The 14,989-nt window shown below is 40.7% G+C and overlaps 1 protein-coding gene across 3 annotated transcripts in view; it reads left to right on the top strand.

Annotated features, from left to right (window-relative positions):
* GUCY1B1 (guanylate cyclase 1 soluble subunit beta 1) overlaps positions 1-14,989 on the top strand; it is a 62,897-nt gene that overhangs the window by 5,721 nt on the left and 42,187 nt on the right. The window lies entirely within an intron of this gene.

Below are 14,989 nucleotides of genomic sequence, written 5' to 3'. Positions count from 1 at the left end.
TCTAGAACCAGAGTTTTCAGGTTTTCCCTTTCCAGGTCCCCTGAAAGATAAGAAGCACCCTTACATGACAATAACTGATTGATTCCGCATACTATAGCTGTTTAAGTGTGCACTCATTGCTCTAGGACAGGTAGTGGCTTCTTGTCATTTGACTTTCTCTTTCCCTTTCTCCATCTCATGCAGCTGGTACCTGCCCTTTGGATTTGAGGTGCTCTGAAATGCTCATCTTCTCCTTCCCAGCTCTGAGCACTTTCATTTCTTACTATGATGGCCCCCATCGAGTTTTCTGCGTCTGACTGGTCCCACTTCTCCCCCTTCTGTACATTATGGGAAGACTTAATCTCATGATGTTTTTCTGCTGAAGCTTTACTTTGGAATCAATCCTACATTATATTCTTCCACCTCCCAGTCTCTATCTGTTATTTGAAGATGCAGTGTATGTTCTTTTTCTTTTTTTTTAATTCATTAGTTTTTAATATTTTGGATCCCATGTGTAAGTCATAACATACTGTATTTGACTTTCTTTGTCTGACATTTCACTGAGCATCATACCCTCCAGTTCATCCATGTTATTGCAAATGGCAGAATTTTATTCATTTTTATGGCTAGTAATATCCCATTGTATATATATATTGCATCTTCTTTATCTATTCATCTGTTGATGGACACTTAGGTTGTTTCTATATGCTCTTTTTTTGATTTAGTTTTGTATTTTAGGCTGTACCATGCAGCATGCAGGATCTTAGTTTCCCTACCAGGAATTGAACCTGTGCCCTCTGCGTTGGGGGTGTGGAGTCTTAAACACTGGACTGCCAAGGAAGTCCTCGTATGCTCTTAATATTCATTTTATCAAAACAAAACCAAGTCAAGTACCATATTTTGCCTTGTTTTAATCAGATTTTCATATACCCGTGGCAATATAATTAAATTTTTATACCTTCCTGTATTCTTGCTCAAGTGGGTTTTAAAATATTAAATCCTTTTTATTATAAAAGCTGTTTAAAATTTCCGAAGTCCTCTCCTCACTAATTTCACATGAGTGCCACAATACCCATTTGAAGTAAGAAAGGCCTTTCTAGCTCATTTTTTTCCAACTTTATTGAGATATAATTGGCACATAACACTGTGTAAGTTTAATGTGTTTTATGTATGGTTTAGACACATTTTTAAATTGCAGAACGATTCCCACCATAATATTCACTGAAACTTCCATCCTGTGGCATAGTGACTATTTTTTGTGGTGAGAAGGTTTAAAACCTACTCTCTTAGCAGCATTTAAGTCTGGGATACAGTGTTAGCTGTAATCACCAAGCTGTGCACTGATACCCAGACCTATTCATCTTGTAACTGGTTGTCTGTACTCTTGGAGCAACACCTCCCTGTTTCCCCACTTCCAACCCTACTGACCACTCTACACTGTTTCTCTGAGTTTGTCTGTTTTACTTTCTACATAAATAAGTGAGCTCAGTGCTCTTTGTTTAATGATAAAGTTGAGTCTCAGGAGGTGGAATGACTGTCTAAGGAATGACGTCAGAAAACTGTAGACTCAGACCAGGCTCTGCTCTTCTGATGGCAGATCTTCTGTTCCTTTTAAGATAGAAAGTGTGAAAAGTGTTAGTTGCTCAGTCATGTCTGACTCTTTGTGACCCCATGGACTGTAGCCCACCAGTCTCCTCTGTCCATGGAATTCTCCAGACAAGAATACTGGAGTGGGTTGCCATTTCCTTCTCCAGGAGATCTTCTCAACCCAGGGATTGAACCTGGGTGTCCTGCTTTGAAGGCAGATTCTTTACTGTCTGAACCACAGGCACAATACCAAAATAGGAGCTAATGAAGTGACATACAAACATGAAGCCATATTCATTTCATCCCCAGAAACTTCCTCAGTACAAATAAATGAATACATTGCTTTAAAAAATAGGTGAACTAGATAATTGTTACAATCAAGACCTTTTTCTTTAGAAAGACCTGCTGGTCAACCTGGAAGGTGGAGGGAGGCCCAATGCGTCCACTGAAAGCCACCTACGCCTGTGGAACTGGGTGCTTAGGGCAGACCCCTTTTCATGACCCCCAGGGAACCCGAGGTCCTAATCTCAGGGCCTTTCTTTGATGGTCTGAAGTATCCCCCAGCCAAACAATCTGGGTTTTTGTTTTCCTTATATCTGTCATCTTTGCGAAATTGAAAAAAAATCATAGATGCATATTACTTAATTACGTGTCAGAGGAGGAGCTTTGTCCATTAACAGGAGTGGCTGAGGAGTGGCCTGAGGATCTGTATTCCCCTCTCATTCCCAGACCTGCATGGATGAACATTGACTGACCTTGGTCCTGGTCCCCACAAACAATGTCCTTCCTTCCCTTGCTGCTCTCCAGAGTGAGAAGGTCTTGCAGATGTTTCTTGTCAGTATGTTGGAAAGTGATGGTCATAGTTGATACTGTGCAGACATCACCAGGAAAACACACTTAAGGAAAACTCTAGAACCGGCCCAATTCAGAGGCTGATGACTGCCAGGATATAGGGCCGGGGGGCTTTTCCATCGTTGCTTTGTTTCTTTGTTCATTCAACAGAAAACAGGGGAAACAGTGTCTCTGTTTATGTCTGACCAAGTGGAGTGGCTTTTTCTATATTGATACTGAGATTAGAGGCGTCTACTATATGAAAAAGGGAAACTTTTTTTTATGTGTAAGAAATTTTATTGTGGTACAGAAATTTTTCTTATAGGAATGTAGCTTAAAGAGTAATTTAAAGTATATAGAAGGATTTAACCATAACGATATTGAACACAGTCCCTTATAATAGCAAAGTAGTAGGAACAGTGAAACTAATCAAAGATAGAGAACTGTTTATTTGTATACTGGTTTTAAAAGGTGTTTCAGAGAAATATAAGACACAACAAGGAAGAGGTGATCTGACACGCATTTTAAAAGGAAACGGATCAGTATTTCTTGAGAGGCCCGACAAATTTTTTCATTGAAAGTTTATTAATGAAATTAATTCAAAGTTAATGTCTTTGAAATTACTGAGATAATTATGGATTCAAATGCAGTACTAAGAATTGATGGTCAGAAGCCATGAACCTTGACCTTCTTTCCCCTAGTATGTTTCAAACTGTAGTATAATGACATTAATACATCCATCTTATTCGTATTTTTCAGTTTTACTTAAAACCCTTTATGTGTATCTGTTTGATTTTATCACATGCACAGGTTCACATATCCACAACCACAGTCAAGATACAGAACATTTCCATCACCACAAGGATCCCTCATGTTGTCCTTTATAACCTGGAAAGGGAAACATTCTGACACGTTTATTGTTCCTTTTTGTTACTGTACATTTGGTTGTGCTGGAGAGTCTGATCTGTTGCCACTTATTGTTGAGTCATGAAATGCTACCTTGTTCCTCTGACCACAGAGATTCTTTGTGGTCAGTCTTCAAATCAGCCAAACATGGGAACGATCAGCCCTCAAGCCCCACTTGCTCTCAGCACCCTAGCCTCGTGGGCAAGTTTTCAAACCAGTTTTCAAGTTCCTCAACCAGGCTGACCTTTCCCATCCAGGAGGGCGACACCTGTGCTTGGAAGGGTCTCACTCCATGCTCCCCACTCCTGCCCCCAAATGAAAATATTTCCCAGCCTTAAGGAGGTGAGAAAAAAATCTTACTTTTTTATTTTTTACATTTTTATCTTTAAAATTGAGGTATAGTTGTCTTACAATGTTGTGTTGGTTTCTGCTGTACAATGAAGTGAATCAGCCGTATGTATACATACATCCCCTCCCTCTTGAGCCTCCTTCCCCCCCTGACCCCTGCCATCTCGTCACAGAGTGCCAGGCTGGGCTCCCTGTGTTATACAGCAGCTTCGCACTGGCTGTGGTTTATGTATATTGGTGGAGATATGTCAATCCTACTGTTTCAATTCGTCTGACACCCCCAACCCATGTCCACATGTCTGTTCTATGTGTCTGTGTGTGTGCTCAGTCGTGTCCGACTCTTTTGCAACCCCAGTGGACTGTAGCCCACCAGACTTCTCTGTCCATGGGATTTTCCATGCAAGAACACTGGAGTTGGTTGCCATTTTCTACTTCAGGAGATCTTCCCGACCCAGGGATTGAACCCGGGTCTCCCACATTGCAGGCAGATTCTTTTACCACTAGCGCCACCTCTACAAATCTTACTTAAGGTATGGCTTCTTTCACCTCCAGAACTGTACTTTTCCTTCATAATACGCGCACAAGTTTCTACTTATTTATTTGTGCTGTTATTTGATTGCTCTCTGTCTTATCCCACCAAGCTGTAGCATCTATAGCTAGCAGAAGGCCTCTGTGTGTGTGTGTAATATATGTGCATTAATTATCTTTCAGATTTTCAGAGAATAGAGCACGTCTGTATGTATCACACGTATTTCTTTCCTGTAACAAGGATTTACTATGTCAGAATGGTGACATCTTCAGCTTCTATTTAATAAAATATAAGCTCTGTTGAAATGGGCATTTCTTATATAAGCAATAGCAGAAGATATAGCAGTAAATTATAACATCTCTATTTGGAAGGGTCAGAGTTCACACATGGATATAATAAAAGGATTAAGAACACTGCTTTTGGATTACCAATTGCATAAACCCTCACGACACTGGGTTGGATTCAGGACAAGACTGACTCCTTTAGCAAGTGTCTCAAAGGCAGGCCTGTGTGGTTCTGTTTAAAGGCCGTGTCTAGATTGTAGATGGGCTTCCCTGGTGGCTCAGCTGGTATAGAATCTTGCAATGTGGGAGACCTGGGTTCAATCCTTGGGTTGGGAAGATCCCTTGGAGAAGGGAAAGGTTACCCACTCCAGTATTCTGGCCTAGAATTCCATGGACTGTAGTCCATGGGGTCACAAAGAGTCGGACATGACTGAGCGACTTTCACTTTCACTTTCAGACTGTAGGTAGATGTCTATGATGCTGAAAGTAAATTTTGAAACCGGATGAGGATGCTCCCCAGGACCTGCAGTATTGACTCTAACAGCTCATGTACGTAGGACACTCACCATGTGTTCTGCAGTCGTGGTCCTTTTTAGGCTTTGTTCTTGTTAACTCACATAATCCTCACGCCCACCTAGAGGACAGATTTGTTCTTTATTCTTATTTTAGAAATGAGGGAACTGAGGCTTCATGACTAACTCCTACCTCAAGCCACCCATGTCTTAATCATCAGAGCAGAGACTGGGGCACAGGTGGGCTTGTAATGATAGTACTATGTGCTTTCCCGTAAACACAAAGGACTCAACAAGTTTCTCTTTTCCAAAGACAACATAGCATGAGGATGGGCAGCATACATGTGTGTTACTACTACCGTCTTTGTTTTTGTTTTCCTATACTTTTCACGCGGTTGTGCAGGTACATGTGGCTGTTACATTTTTAAAGGTGGATTTACTCAGAAATAGGGCTTCCCAGGTGGCACGAGTGGTAAAGAACCTGCCTATGCAGGAGACATAAGAGACTTGGGTTTGATCCCTGGGTTGGGAAGATCTTCTGGAGGAGGGCATGGCAACCCACTCCAGTATTTTTGCCTGGAGAATCCTCATAGACAGAGGAGCCTGGCAGGCTACAGTCCATAGGGTCACAAAGAGTCAGACATGATTGAAGCGACTTAGCACGTACTCAGAAATAGAACATCTACATCTACAAAGAATATCAGAGACTCAGGACTTTTGAGCAGCTTGTGCGGTTTTGGAAACACTCTGAGCTGTGGTGCTTGTGAGCAGAGTTCAGGATGAAGGACACACAGGGCTGAAGGAGTCATTTGTCTTATGAAGCTGCTGAACAGGGCTCCTTTGAAATGTTTGAGATTGTGTTTTCAGAACTGGGACAATTTTCTTATGAGATTGTCTTGTGCCACCACTGGACATAGTCAGAAAAAAATACCGTTATGTATCCAGAGTGGGTCTTTGGTTAAACCTGTGTTGCCTGTGAAAGGATGACTGTCATCACTTACAGGACTTGGATGAATGAAGACACTGGCCTTGGAGGACTGACCTGCACCATCTGGTGAGTGGTCAGAGCATAAGGCCTCTCTCCTCCAAATCCCCTCAACTTAGTGTCTTCTTTAGGGACTCAGGCTTCCCTGGTGGCTCAGACAGTAAAAATGTCTGCCTGCAATGCGGGAGACCTGGGTTTGATTCCTGGGTCGGGAAGATCCCCTGGAGAAGGAAATGGCAATCCACTCCAGCACTCTTGCCTGGAAAATCCCATGGATGGAGGAGCCTGATAGGCTACGGTCCATGGGGTCACAAAGAGTTGGACACGACTGAGCGACTTCACTTTCACTTTCTTTCACTTTCACTTTAGGGACTCAGACTTTCTGGGAATCTTCAGATCATGCTATTGAAAATCGAGGGGCCGTTAATACTTCACAACCGCTCCCAGAAAAGCAGTGTAGATTTTTAATTTGTAAATGACATAAGTAGTTATTATCTGTGCTTCATGGTGGGAGGTTTTAATTTTAATGATTGGACACAACCCAGCCTTGAGGATGTCCTTACCTCTCTGTAAATTAGACAGACCATCCTGGGATTTATTGTCAAGACTCTGCATACTGTCTTTAAATACAGCTTGTGGTGGGGTAACAGTGTTTATAGGATCAGCAGCCCTGGGAGCTGTCATGAGTCGGGTTGATTGATATGAGCTGATTTTTCTGCCTGAGACCAGACTTTGAGACTCCTGTATTCAAGACGCCTGTGGTTAGCCTCTCTGGTATTAGAATTCCTGTTCTCACACCTCCCTAGGAAGCTTCTTTGCCTACTAGCCCCCAGTTTCTGTAGTATACTTAACTTACCTGAAAGTTTTATAATAGCAGGAACTCAGCGTCAGAATATGAATTCAGTTTCTGTCCATTCACATCCCTTAGGCAAGGAAAATCCCTTAGGTTTGAGTTCTGAGAAATGCTGCCTGGATATTTCTCACAGCTTTTATACCTACTTAAAAAAGATAAATAGTAAAGACATCCCTCAGTTTGAGAATAAATTGGACTTCTACCAGTAATGTTTGATTGTTTGATTTTTGGTAGGAAGTTTGGAAATGTGTGGAGGATATTTAATTAATTCATTTCTTTTAAAACATGCACACATTCACTGAGTGCATATTCTAATCTAAGCACCTGTGTTTAGACATTAGTGATTAAAAACAAAACCAAAACCACAAAAATCCTACCATAATAAACATGCCCTTGTGGGAAAAGGTAATTTGTGTAAGTAAATGATCAATTTAAATTCCAGCAAATAGCCATCTCAAAAGTAAGTAGGAAATCAGTTGCTACTGGGAAAATTTTTCATGGGCACAGGCTCAATTTTCAAATACTTTTTATGGCCACAAATGTATAGAATAGAATTGTTTCCTGTTTTGTCTCCAGGTGAAAGTCAGGACTTTATTTTTAAAGCTCTTTGGAGAGATGGAGCTTGCTTTGTTTTGGCTGCCTGAAGTCATGCATTCTGTCAGCTAATGACACATTGCGTACAGCTTTGGTTTAATGGTTTGGATGCTGAGTGGACCCTCCCCCCTTCTTCCACTCGATGTTTCCTTGTCCTCCTCCTGCTCCCTGCTCCGTCTTCCCCACCTTCTGACTCTTGCCAGTTAGATGTTTGGGGCATTGAGTGTGTGAAGAGCCCTCTCCCTAGATGGGTTGTGCTGCTGTTGCTTGGTTCTGCCTATGAGGAGTGAGCTTGCGCGTCCTCTGGGGACATGGGGTGAGGCTGGTCCTTCTTCCCCCTGCTGTGCAAGGGAAGGCTGTGACCTGGGATGCAGATGAAACCAGGTCATCATCTTTCTATCTGGGTTTACTTGGTTGAAGAAAATGCCCTTTTACCTCATCTGGACTCACTTAGGCCAACTTAAAACAAAGCTCTCTCTAAATATTTATCACTGTCTGCAGATTTCTTTCATAAAATAATGCGCTAGCCAGAAAGAGCTAATGCTTAACCCCCAAACAATTGTTAAGTATACAGGTAAAGATAACACACCCTGCTGTTAGTCACACTGGAAATTGTGGAAACCTATATTTGTTTGGGTTTATCCAAGGGATTTTTATAATTATGGGAAACAACAGAATGTAATCACACAAACCCAGATCATTTGATGATAGCAGTTTCATTGATTGCCATTTGATAGATAAACAGTATTGAATACAATTTAAACCAATTTGCCTATGGCTTGATATCATACTTTTTTGTCACCTAAAAATCATTGGAGGAGAAAAAGTCTTTCATTTTCAGGAAAGTTTTCTATCATATTTCTCAGAGAAGCCTGTGTTTTCCTCACATGTAAAAAAGTATGCTTTAAAATGTATCAACATACAAAACAAAGTTGGTGCTCAAAAATATATTCTGAATAAACAATGAGTCTATAAAATTTGGTCAAGGTATATGGCCGAATTTGGGTAATTTAAGCACAAAAGGAACTCTACATGTAAAAAATAAATCAAATATTGTTAGAAATGATGTATCTGTATGTTTGATTGATCCTTTGCTTTTAATGAGAAAAACACTTGAAAGTTGTGGGATGAGAAAGTGAAGGACAGAGAATAAGGTAATATTACCTGGATTATGGACGGTGTTCATGTGATCTGAATAGTAGCTCACATCCCAACTTTTCCTACATTTGTTGGTCACCCTCTGTGATTCTGGGTAGCTGGTGAAAACACATTTTCTTCCCTCAGAGATCAGGTACATCTGAGGGATTGTTGTTATCACATCTGTGCTCTCTAGAGGCCAAAATGTTTGGCAGCATAGAGTCTGAACAAGCCTAACTTTACCTTTAAGTTAGAAGAAAAGCAGTGTTGAGAATTGAGACATTCTCTCAAAATGTCTACTGGCTCCAGTGCAAGTTGCTGGAGAGTAATTTTTTGGATATTTACTTCTTTTGCACTGTAAATTCTCCTGCTCAGTTTAATGGAGGAAACCAATTATCAATGAAATGTTTGTAATATCCTCAATTAGCTTTTACTCTGAAAAGGGAAGAATTTGAAGAATGGGCTACAGAAAGAATTGAGCTGGGTCCAGAGAGATTAGATCCTAGACATAAATGGTCTCCTGGAGCCTCTGCTCGGACATAACTTCAGGATGCCTCGCATGGTCACTACATACCCTTGCATCCTGCCCCTCCTCCTACATCCCCACTTGTCCCTTCATCCTGATCTCATAATAAATTATAAAATTTGCATATATATTATGTAAACATAATAATTTATACAGATTGTAATAATATATGACCTTAATACTTCCCTGGTGGCTCAGAGGTTAAAGCGTCTGCCTCCAATGCGGGAGACCCGGGTTCGATGTCTGGGTCGGGAAGATCCCCTGGAGAAGGAAATGGTAACCCACTCCAGTATTCTTGCCTGGAGAATCCCATGGATGGAGAAGCCTGGTAGGCTACAGTCCACGGGGTTGCAAAGAGTCGGACACGACCGAGCGACTTCACTATACACTATGACCTTAATAACATATGCTTATTGTTTGTTTCCACCAGCTAAAGTGTAAACTCTAGGAGGACAGGGATCTTTATGTTTCATTCATTGATACATTAAACATGCTCTGAAGAGTGCATGGAGCATAATAGATATTCAGTTATTTGTGGCAAGACTTCTCGCCCAGGGGAAAAAAAGAAAAAGGGTGACCCAAAGATTTCTGAGATGAAAGCAAATAAGGAATACTAAGTTTATTGAATAATTTATCGGAATTCAGTGTGAAATTTTTGAGAGGGTGATTATTTCCTTTCACGTACTACTATTTATACTTTAGGCTCCCTCCAGGGAGCATGTTGGGCTGATTATTCCAGGAAGTAAGGCTTAAAAGATAAGGGTACTTATTTTATTAAGGCAATAGAAAGAAGAGTGATGCATTGACTCATGGTTAGGGGATTTCTAGGGAAATGGCCATTTCTCTGCTTTATGCAGAATTTTGTATTCTGTTTAACAGTTATGAATTGATGACTGTTTCTGAAAATCTAAGTGCATTACAAAAATTTATGTTTGATTTATTCCAGTTGGAAGAAAAAAAAGTAGGGCATAGTGAGAGCATGAGTTAATTTGTTCTTTATTATATATTTAATTTAAAAATTTTTATATTTTATTAAATACCCTATCACCAGTGTTTTATAGTTTTCTATATATAGGTCTTTAGTTTCTTTAGGTAGATATATTCCTAAGTATTTTATTTTTTTCGTTGCAATGGTGAATGGAATTTTTTCCTTCATTTCTCTTTCTATTTTCTCATTATTAGTGTATAGGAATGCAAGGGATTTCTGTGTGTTGATTTTATATCCTGCAACTTTACTATATTCATTGATTAGTTCTAGTAGTTTTCTGGTGGAGTCTTTAGGGTTTTCTATGTAGAGGATCATGTCATCTGCAAACAATAAGAGTTTTACTTCTTCTTTTCCAATTTGGATTCCTTTTATTTCTTCTTCTGCTCTGATTGCTGTGGCCAAAACTTCCAAAACTATGTTGAATAGTAATGGTGGATTGGAAGAATCAATATAGTGAAAATGAGTATACTACCCAAAGCAATTTATAGATTCAATGCAATCCCTATCAAGCTACCAATGGTATTCTTCACAGAGCTAGAACAAATAATTTCACAATTTGTATGGAAATACAGAAAACCTCGAATAGCCAAAGCTATCTTGAGAAAGAAGAATGGAACTGGAGGAATCAACCTGCCTGACTTCAGGCTCTACTACAAAGCCACAGTCATCAAGACAGTATGGTACTGGCACAAAGACAGAAATATAGATCAATGGAACAAAATAGAAAGCCCAGAGATAAATCCACGCACATATGGACACCTTATCTTTGACAAAGGAGGCAAGAATATACAATGGAGGAAAGACAATCTCTTTAACAAGTGGTGCTGGGAAAACTGGTCAACCACTTGTAAAAGAATGAAACTAGAGCACTTTCTAACACCATACACAAAAATAAACTCAAAATGGATTAAAGGTCTAAATGTAAGACCAGAAACTATAAAACTCCTAGAGGAGAACATAGGCAAAACACTCTCCGACATACATCACAGCAGGATCCTCTATGACCCACCTCCCAGAATATTGGAAATAAAAGCAAAAATAAACAAATGGGACCTAATTAAACTTAAAAGCTTCTGCACAACAAAGGAAACTATAAGCAAGGTGAAAAGACAGTGAAAAGAATGGGAGAAAATAATAGCAAATGAAGCAACAGACAAACAACTAATCTCAAAAATATACAAGCAACTCCTACAGCTCAATTCCAGAAAAATAAATGACCCAATCAAAAAATGGGCCAAAGAACTAAACAGACATTTCTCCAAAGAAGACATACAGATGGCTAACAAACACATGAAAGGATGCAACATCACTCAGTATCAGAGAAATGCAAATCAAAACCACTATGAGGTACCATTTCACGCCAGTCAGAATGGCTGCGATCCAAAAGTCTACAAGCAATAAATGCTGGAGAGGGTGTGGAGAAAAGGGAACCCTCTTACACTGTTGGTGGGAATGCAAACTAGTACAGCTACTATGGAGAACAGTGTGGAGATTCCTTAAAAAACTGGAATAGAACTGCCTTATGATCCAGCAATCCCACTGCTGGGCATACACACTGAGGAAACCAGAATTGAAAGAGACATGTGTACCCCATTGTTCATCGCAGCACTGTTTATAATAGCCAGGACATGGAAGCAACCTAGATGTCCATCAGCAGATGAATGGATAAGACAGCTGTGGTACATATACACAATGGAGTATTACTCAGCCATTAAAAAGAATTCATTTGAATCAGTTCTAATGAGGTGGATAAAACTGGAGCCTATTATACAGAGTGAAGTAAGCCAGAAAGAAAAACACCAATACAGTATACTAATGCATATATATGGAATTTAGAGAGATGGTAACAATAACCCTGTATACGAGTCAGCAAAAGAGACACTGATGTATAGAACAGTCTTTTGGACTCTTTGGGAGAGGGAGAGGGTGGGATGATTTGGGAGAATGGCATTGAAATATGTATAATATCAAATATGAAACGAGTTGCCAGTCCAGGTTCGATGCACGATACTGGATGCTTGGGGCTGGTGCACTGGAACGACCCAGAGGGATGGTATGGGGAGGGAGGGGGCAGGAGGGTTCAGGATGGGGAACACATGTATACCTGTGGCAGATTCATTTTGATATATGGCAAAACCAATACAATATTGTAAAGTTAAATAAAATAAAAAAAAAAAAAAGAAATACCGTAAATCAGAGTCTTCAGAATTCCAGTGTGTTGACCAATGCTGTTTCATAATAAAATGTTAGTTGTAAAATGAGAAAAATTAGACTCTATTCTGCAAATCAGCAATTCCATTTCTAGGAATTTATTCTAGAATAAATTAGAATTTAATTCTAAACCTAGAATTTTCATAGAGAAATAGAAATATTAGCTACAAAGATACTGATTGCAAGATTTTGTTTGGGCTTGTGGAAAAAAAGTATTTAATATCGACTAAAACTTCAACATGCCTAACCAAAGCAATTTTATGTAGTCAAGGTATAGAAATATATTTATTGACATGAAAGGATGTCCATCAAATAGTAAGTCAAAAAGGAGGTTTAAAAACTGTATGATCTGGTATGTGTTGTGTTATATACAATTATTTTTAAGCATAAACAACTTGAATATAATATTAGCAGTGAGTGAGTGAGTGATAGTTGCTCAGTTGTGTGCAACTCTGTGAGGCCATAGACTGTATCCTGCCGGTCTCCTCTGTCCATGGGATTCCCCAGGCAAGAACACTGGAGTAGGTTGCCATTTCCTTCTTCAATATTGGCGCAGTGTAGACACATAATGCTTCAGGAGCTTAGAACATACTTTCATCCTCTCTCTACAGCTGTGGAAGGAGGATTATATTATTGGTTTCATTTCAGAAGAGAGGGGTTTTTAAAAATTTATTATATTGAAGTATAGTTGAGTTACAATGTTGTGTTAATTTCTTCTGTACAGCAGAGTGATTCAGTTATATATATATATCATTTCCATTCTGGTTTGTCACAAGCTATTGAGGACAGTTACCTGTGCTGTACAATAGGACCTTGTTGTTTATCCATTCTGTATAAAATAGTTTGCATCTGCTAATACCAAACTCCATCCCTCCCTGGAGAGAGATGCTCACATGCTTTCTGTGATTTGTCCAAGTTCATTTGACAGGTAAGTCCTGGGCTCTGAAATTCATATCTCCGTGCCCACCAAAATCATGCATTTCGTCCTACATGTACTGTTATGTGGAACTGCAGGTATATACATGGTCCACTCTGCAGAACACACAGTGTCTGGGGGAATCTCCATCCTACCTGAACATCAGCTGTCCTGCTGTTTGGAGCACACACTGTGTCATGGCCACAGGTGGCTGCTGTGACAGCTCTGCTTCAAGGAGGAGAAGGCATTGAGGCTGCGGGGTGGCATGGAGGAGCTGTCCCAGCTCCTGAGGTGACAGTTCACCCAGCTTCCCTCTCCCGGAGCTTCGGGGCTGAGACAGCTGGGTTGGGCATCAGAGGTGCAGATGCGTGCTCTGCCTGTGTTTGTGTGTCTCACCCAGACAAGGTGTCTGACACCTCAGGCAGTGTTTTGAACGATGGATTTTTTCCTCCTCTTTAGATGCTGGTTTGAGAAAAATGGGCTTCCCTGGTGACTTAAATGGTAAAAAATCCTTCTGCAATGCAGAAGACCCGGGTTTGATCCCTGGGTCGGGAAGATCCCATGGAGTAGGAAATGGGAACCCACTCCACTATTCTTGCCTGGAGAATCCCATGGACAGAGGAGCCTGGTGGGCTACAGTCTATGGGATTGAAAAGGGTCAAACACGACTGAGTGACTAATACTCCACTTCACTTGAGAAAAATCATCCCAACTCTATCAAAATAAATATATAATCATTTGACCACTCTTCAAATGATAATTCTGATTTCCTTTCACTAACCCCATGTGCATTTTGAGCTGCTGCATTTATTACGTGACAGATGTGATGGAAGATATTATCTCTCCACTGGGCACCCCAGACTCATGTGTTTAATACGAAGCTCTGGATCTTATTTCTTGGTCTGCATCCCACTGTCTTTCCTAGTTCAGCTCCTGGTGACTGCTACCTTCAGCTGCTCCAAAACCTGTGTCCTCTGGTGTCCTTCCCATCCTGTGTCCAGTTCATCAGGAACATGTGGAAGCTGTCTTCAGATTAGCTGGGGTTGGGGCTACTTGCTCCCTCCACTGCTTTCACTCTGAGTCCTGTCATCAGCCTTTCTCACCTGAATGTCCCAGTGGCCTCCTAGCTGGTCTCTTCCTCTGTCCCTGCTCTGTTCTTGCTCTGTCCTTTCTCTGACCTTGCTCTGTCTTTGCTGTTACATTGCTATGACCTTGTTATGACCTTACTATGTCTTGTACTGACCTTGCTATGACCTCGCTCTGTCTCTGATATGATCTTGCCCTGTCCTTCTCTGACCTTGTTATGACATTGCTATGACATTGCTCTGTCCTTGTTCTGACCTTGCTCCATTTTATATGCCTTCAGTCCATGCCCAGTGCAGCTGGAGGGTCCATCCCCTCATTGAGGCCTCGGTTGTTCCTCCCACACCCTGCCAGTGCTTTGCACCTGTGAGCTGCCCAGGCCTCTCAGGGCTCCCTGCAGAGATGCTTCACACCTGACTCCACTGCCAGCTTCTCCATGATGCTTCTGGTTTTGTACTTGAGCCCCTCCGCACCTTGACCAGCTTTACTTTTCTCCAAACTAGTTACCATTATCTGTCATCTATGTATCTATCTGTCTATCTATCATCTATCCATCTATCATCTGTATATCTGTCCATCTACAGTTCAGGGTTTCAAAGAGTTGGGCATAACTGAGCGACTGAATTGAACTGGACCTATCTAATATATATCTTAGCTTTATGCCTCTTCTGTCCCCTGTTTTAGAATACATTTGTCCCAAGAGCTCCCTACTTTATCCCA

Source organism: Bos indicus, chromosome 17 (assembly GCF_029378745.1).
Source record: "Bos indicus isolate NIAB-ARS_2022 breed Sahiwal x Tharparkar chromosome 17, NIAB-ARS_B.indTharparkar_mat_pri_1.0, whole genome shotgun sequence".
NCBI lineage: Eukaryota > Metazoa > Chordata > Mammalia > Artiodactyla > Bovidae > Bos > Bos indicus.
The sequence above is the reverse complement of the archived record's forward strand: the minus strand, read 5'-3'. Positions and strand labels throughout refer to the sequence as shown.